Source organism: Acomys russatus, unplaced genomic scaffold (assembly GCF_903995435.1).
Source record: "Acomys russatus unplaced genomic scaffold, mAcoRus1.1, whole genome shotgun sequence".
Taxonomy (NCBI): domain Eukaryota; kingdom Metazoa; phylum Chordata; class Mammalia; order Rodentia; family Muridae; genus Acomys; species Acomys russatus.
In genome coordinates this window covers 38,203-44,569 of record NW_026131636.1, presented here as the reverse complement: position 1 = coordinate 44,569, position 6,367 = coordinate 38,203, and positions in this window count along the sequence as shown.

The window sequence follows — 6,367 nt, the reverse complement described above, 5'->3', positions numbered from 1 at the left end:
TTATGTTACAGGGTTTCTCAGAGTACATTTGGTTCTTCTTGACTCTCACTTTGTCGACCAGATTGGCCTCAGACTAACAGCAACCAAATTTATCTTATGAATCTTTACTATTAATGGATTTATGGCCACTTACAATTTTGAAATACAATTGTTACAAATATTTGTATTAAAATTTTTTTGACAGCACATTCTCCATGGTTGTGGGGAGAGCAGGGACTGCCTCTGGGTGAGAAAGGGAAGATATAAGGTGGGGGATAACAATCAATCAGGATGTATTCTGAATAAATTATAATAAAAAGACATTAAAAAGGAATTGTTTTTTGATGGGCATGGTGGCACAAGCCTTTAATTCCAGCATACAAGAGTCATAGGTAGGTGCATCTCTGTGAGTTTGAAGCCAGCCTGATCTACAAAGTGAGTCTAAGACAGCCAGCCCTGTTAAATAGAAAAACTCTGTTTGGCAAAAACTTAAAAAGAGAAATTTTAAGCAGCATGAGATTAATTTTTAAACTGTACACCAATGCAGATGATCAGTGTATACTTGATAATAGCATTTCTTTTAACATGAAACTTTCATATCTTATATATTGAAAGGTTTCAACAGGACTTAGAGTGTTAGAGAAAATATCTCATATGAAGACCAACACATTGATTCTTCTGTCTATATTTTCATAATATGAACCGCATCAACTGGTGAGCATTCATGAAATGAGTTAATAAGAGTGAAGTTCTTTTAGAATAAACATGGACTTACCATATTTGTATTCTCTGGATAAAATATAAGATGTGTCCTGTTGTACAAAGGATGGTCACATTAGGTACATTAGGCAATCTTCCTGCCAACATTTCATTAATGTAGTGATTTTACTAACAACTCAAACAATGGGAAAATGTAGAAGAAAAAAATGTAGGTTGCCAATCCTTACAGAATTGAATATTTATGAAATACATACCTAAATTTAAGTAGTATAATTACAACCTCCAAATTACTTTTTTAAAAGAATATGCTTGGTGGAATGCTTTTCCTATAAAATAAATCCCATGGTATTAAATCTAGTTTTAAGTACTTTAAGGTACAAAATCATCATGAAACACAAGTTAATAGATGATCTTAATAACTTAGCCCAATTAAATTATATTTTACAGACTAAATCCTATTAATTATTCAGATGTACTTTTCTTCTCATAACTTTTGCACACTATGCCTCCATTAATTTTACTTACGATGAATTTCCCTTTCTCTTTAAATTTGTGTTTCAATTGAAATCCCAGAGAATTTTAAGAGGTCATGAATGTGATTTTTTAAAAATAAAATATGATTCACCATATACTTTTATTTTGTTAATCCAAAAGTCACGTGTCTTCACCTATAAACTCTTCAAATATTGCAATTTTGGAATTTCAAGGAATAATCTCTGTTTCTGTGTGTGTGTGTTTGTTTGTGTGTGTCTGTGTGTCACTAGAGACTAAATGTACATTTGTGGGGTTTTTATGGCAACAAATTATATTTCAGCTAAACTTTAAGTTCAAATGTTCTAGTCAAAAGGTGGTGTTATCATACGTGATTTTGTTGTTCCTGAATGAGGAAGGCTATCACATACCACATAGTGATTAGGGGACAATAAAATGTGAAAGTACATGTCATTGGCAAATTCTTATGTGTCATGTCTCCAAACCTTAATAATGGCCTTTTCACTTAGATTTCTACACTGTTCTAAGAATTTCTCATACTAGAGTTCAAACAGTCAGCATGTGACTTTTTCGGTTTGGTACATTTCTCAAACAATGGTGAGTTATTAAGGATCATCAACTACAAAGATTATCTAAAATATTACTGTGCATGTTTCAGAAATGAAAAAAGTTAAAACATTTAATTACACTACTAAATTTAAAATAGTAAAATAAAAGTATTAACATATTAAATTATAATATTAAAATGCAAATTAGAATATTAGCAAGGGGAAAACAATTGAGATGTAACCTGAATAAATAAAAATGTAGTAAAAAATTAGACTATTAAATTAAAATATTAAATATTTAATTAAAATTATCTTACAAAATCAGAAAGGTAGAACTATGCTGGAATGAAATGCATTTATACATTTTTAGAAAACTTCTACTATCTCCATTCACCAGATTTGGCCTTTATTGGCAAGAGAATATTTGGACTCAAAGTTTGAGATTGTGGACATTAGATCACACAGTTGAACTCTAACTTACTGTGGGTACTGCTTCTTTAAGATAAAATTCACTGTTTTATTATTTGTCTATGACATCATCAATATTTCTATTCGCAGTAGAATCTTTGGGTGGAGTTATCAGGTGCTATAGATGAAGGAAAATAGAGGCTACCTCTGTTGACACAGCTCTCTTCCCCTTCTCACCCTCACCTATCTTTGAACAGTTTTCTGTGAATGAAGAAAAGATAAAGATCACCACACAAATTGAGTTCAATCCTACCGTGGGCTACAAATTATACTATTTTTATGATAATAAGCAATCAACAAGCTGGACTTAAGTCTTGTATTTCAGGTAAACCAGAGTATTGAAATTTTTAAATTGCCATTATTCAATTCAGCGTTCCAAATTATTTTCATACTTTCAGCCCTGAATTTCTTAATTGGTTTTAAAAGAAACACGTTATTCTACAATATCATTGATCTTGATTGTGAAGTGTAGTTATCTTCACAGTGTTGGAACAGGGTTATAGCAAGCAGGGATGCACAAAGATGGGAATTTGTAACTGCAAGTAATGAACCTGGATCTAAACTTCAATAATAACCATCAAAAAGAACTGATCAATTGGATGAAGATGATTGATTGCTAGCAAATCTTGTTACATTCACATTACCAGAAGAAGTGAATCAATAATAATGGTCTAGAGAGAAATTATGACTTCAAATTAACAGTAGGTGGAAAGGTTGTCTTTTTGGCATATATTATTAATAATTGATACCAATTCTGCTATTGATATATTGTGCAATGATTCCAAGGTATTCAATTTATGTTTGTATGACTCAAAACAACTTTATTGATTTTTAACAGTACATGTAAATAGTAATCTTAGAAAATGTACACAGAGAAATTGGGGATGTAGTTTTCATTCTTTTTCCTTCACTGCATTTTAAAATACATAATGAAAAGAAAAAATTTCTGATCTTGATATATTTTGTAATAACTGTATATAACATTACCAGTTTCATCATGTAAACTGCACATACACATAGTCTCATAATACTAAGTGTATTCCAACACTTATCTCTTACCTGGTTATACTAAAAACATTCAAACTAGCAGGATGAAGAATAATCAATGTCAATGGTTCAAAGTCACACAAAGAGAGGGATTATTAAATGTGTCACCATTACACAGACTCTTCACCTACTGCACTGCTCAAAGTCTGTAGAGCCAGAAAGAGAAGGGAGAAGATGAAATTAGCTCTGTTACCTGCTGCAGCCCGTTTGATTACTGCTTCTCAGAAGCCCTTATAGGTACTGTCAGTATGCTGGCCCCAGTCTGGTTGGCAGAGTCATTGATATTGACCATGTTTATTTTTGTTTGGTTTACAAGTAAAGAGAAGTATCTAAGAACATTGATCCATATTCATCAATAGTTTTCAGAAATCAATATTCTTCTTCTGTTTGCTTTGTTTGAATAATATTCACATTTGACTTGTAAATCAAAAAATATTATTACATGACATTTTGTATTTCTATTCAGTATCATAATTAAACTCATTTTTATAATTGACAATTAACACTTGTCTACAAAATCAGCAGAGATCATTGCAAGAACTAGAAAATATGGATTTTCCAAGAAATAAGTAAATGTAAGACATTAAGACCAAGAATAGAAAATTAAAACAATTTCTACACAGAAAGTCCCAAAAGAAATAAGAACTGAAGGGACTCATAACATAATATGGCAATATTTGAGAAGAAAAACATAGGTGAGGCAGAGACAGAGAGAGAGAGAGAGAGAGAGAGAGAGAAAGAGAGAGAGAGAGAGAGAGAGAGAGAGAGAGAGAAGGAGAAAGAGAGAATGAGGACAAGAATTGATATATGATATGTTTATGTGTTTGTGGGTGTTTTGTATGCAGGCTGTAGGCCAGACACATTTTCTTTAGGGAGTAATAATTGTCTGGGCCATAGAGAGAAAGGATGATAGATCCTGGTATAATTTTTTGTTTAGAGTCTGGGAAAGAGTGTTTAGTGGCTAAGAGCAAACACTCAATGGCTGAAAGTCATACATACTGCATTCTGACTCCCTCTTCCAGCAGGGAGGTACACATAAAGATAGGGATTTCACACATAAAATAAGTAAAACCTCTATGGAAAAAAGGAGAAGTGGCAGAAGAGCTCAGAAGTGAGAATGTGTTGCATGGATCCTGGTGGGACAAGTGAAAATTACTTCTTCTGCTTCCTTTCTAGGTGCTGTTTGGTCCATTTGAATCTCCTGAGAGAGCTGTACCTACATTTCTACTCAGCTCTCCCAACACAGAGGTAGGTGAGTGTCCGAGGAGTATGCAAAAGGAAAGGCCCATGTTTGAGAACCACTTGGGGACACTGGAGGAAGGAAAGTGTGTGAAGTCTCCTGAGCTATGCCCAGTGGTCTGTGTCTGTGGGTGTGGTGGAGGCCTGAGGATAGGAGAGAGATTGTTACAGACTTTCTAGGAGCTCAAAATGGTTGCCTGGTTGCCAGACACTACCTAGTAGGTGCTTAGGGTTGGGGGCCCAAGCCAGGGCCTGGTAGGCAAGTGGGAAGATTTGGATGGATCTCCTTTTCTTTTGACATGTCCTTGTCGTCACATTAGGGGCATAATTGGCCTGACTCTGCAACAGGATGGTGCCTCATAGAATTATTAAATGGTTCTGGGATATCACACTTTACCTGACAGATTGTGTTCTCTCCAAGAGAGACAGAGAGAGAAAGAAGAGACAGAGAAGAGAGAGAGCAAGAGATGTGGGGGGGTGGAGGTAACGAGTGAGCATTTTAGTCTGAATGCTTAATTTACATCCAAGAGTGACTACAGCTCAGAAGTAAAGTTAATACGGAGTATAGCTGTGAACAATAGATGTTGATGTTTACAAGAACACCTATTGAGCTTTATAAAGTATATTTACTGAGTCAATCAAATCTGCACTGGTTCCTCATATGGCTAATACCCACACATCTCTCTAGGTATGCCTACTCCCCAGTCCACTCTCTTTAACAGGCAAATGAATGAAAGGGGATTTAAGAAGGCATAGGTGAATCTGAAGCCAAGAAGACTTGTAAGTACTGTACAACAAGTGCAAACTGCATATACTCCCAAATGTTCTAGGACATTATTTTAGGAAAACTTTCTGGCAACTGTAAGATTAAAAAGAAAGATCACGATAAATCCCAGCTCATATGACCACAACCTTCTCAACAGAGACTTCTGCAGCGAAACCCACCCCTGCTCCTCTCCCTCAGTTTTCCACCCTGCAGCCCTTCTGACCTGAGACTGTCCAGGGCCGCTAGGTTGCTGTTCCCTCCGCTGCGCTGTTGACTGGTGACTCTCCCATGCTGGCAGCCAGGAAACTGTCTCAGCCTAGATTTGGGAACAGAACGGGGAGTGCTACCACCAAGGAGACCAGAACCGCTGTAATGAATGGCACCAGAAGTTCTGACCCTCCCAAAGCTGCCCTGGTGAGTCCCATACCTCCCGCCGCCTCCACTGCCAAAGCCACCAAGTTACTGCCTCCCAGCTGCGATGAGGTCGATACCCATGGAGTCGCTGCCATAACCGTGACCAGAACCGGTATTGCCACAGCCAAGGAGATTGGAACCACTGTCACAGAAAGCACCGGAAGTCCTACCCCTCGTGCAGCGGATCCAGGAATTCCATTTCCTCCTGCTGCTCCCGCCCAGGTGAGTCTGGAGGCTCCACTTGTCTGTCTCTTAGTAGAGCACAGCAGCGACTGTCAGGACCCTGAGGAACAGCAGGACGCTTCAACCTCGGTGGTGATGCTCAGCTACATGGACTAGTCGCGCTGGGTCTCAATCAGCACCGTGGCTTGGTCACAAAGACAGCGCCCCGCCAAGGTAAAATAGCGCCACCTGGACTAGAATCAGCAACTTGCCTGCTGGAAACAGCACCATAGCACTGAAAACAGCTGTTGCCCCATCTTTAGCTGCTTTTCCCAGCGATGCCATCTCCGTGTGAAGCAAAAGCCCTTAGCAGCCCTGGGATTATGTCACCATAGCTCCCTCCAGTAGGCACTACTCCTCTGGGGCTGTTGATGTAGGAGCTGACATCTTAGCGCACACTGAGCACCTGCATCAGGAGTTTAAGACAGAAGGCCACCTTGGTGGAGTAGCACCACATGCAGGCACAGCATGC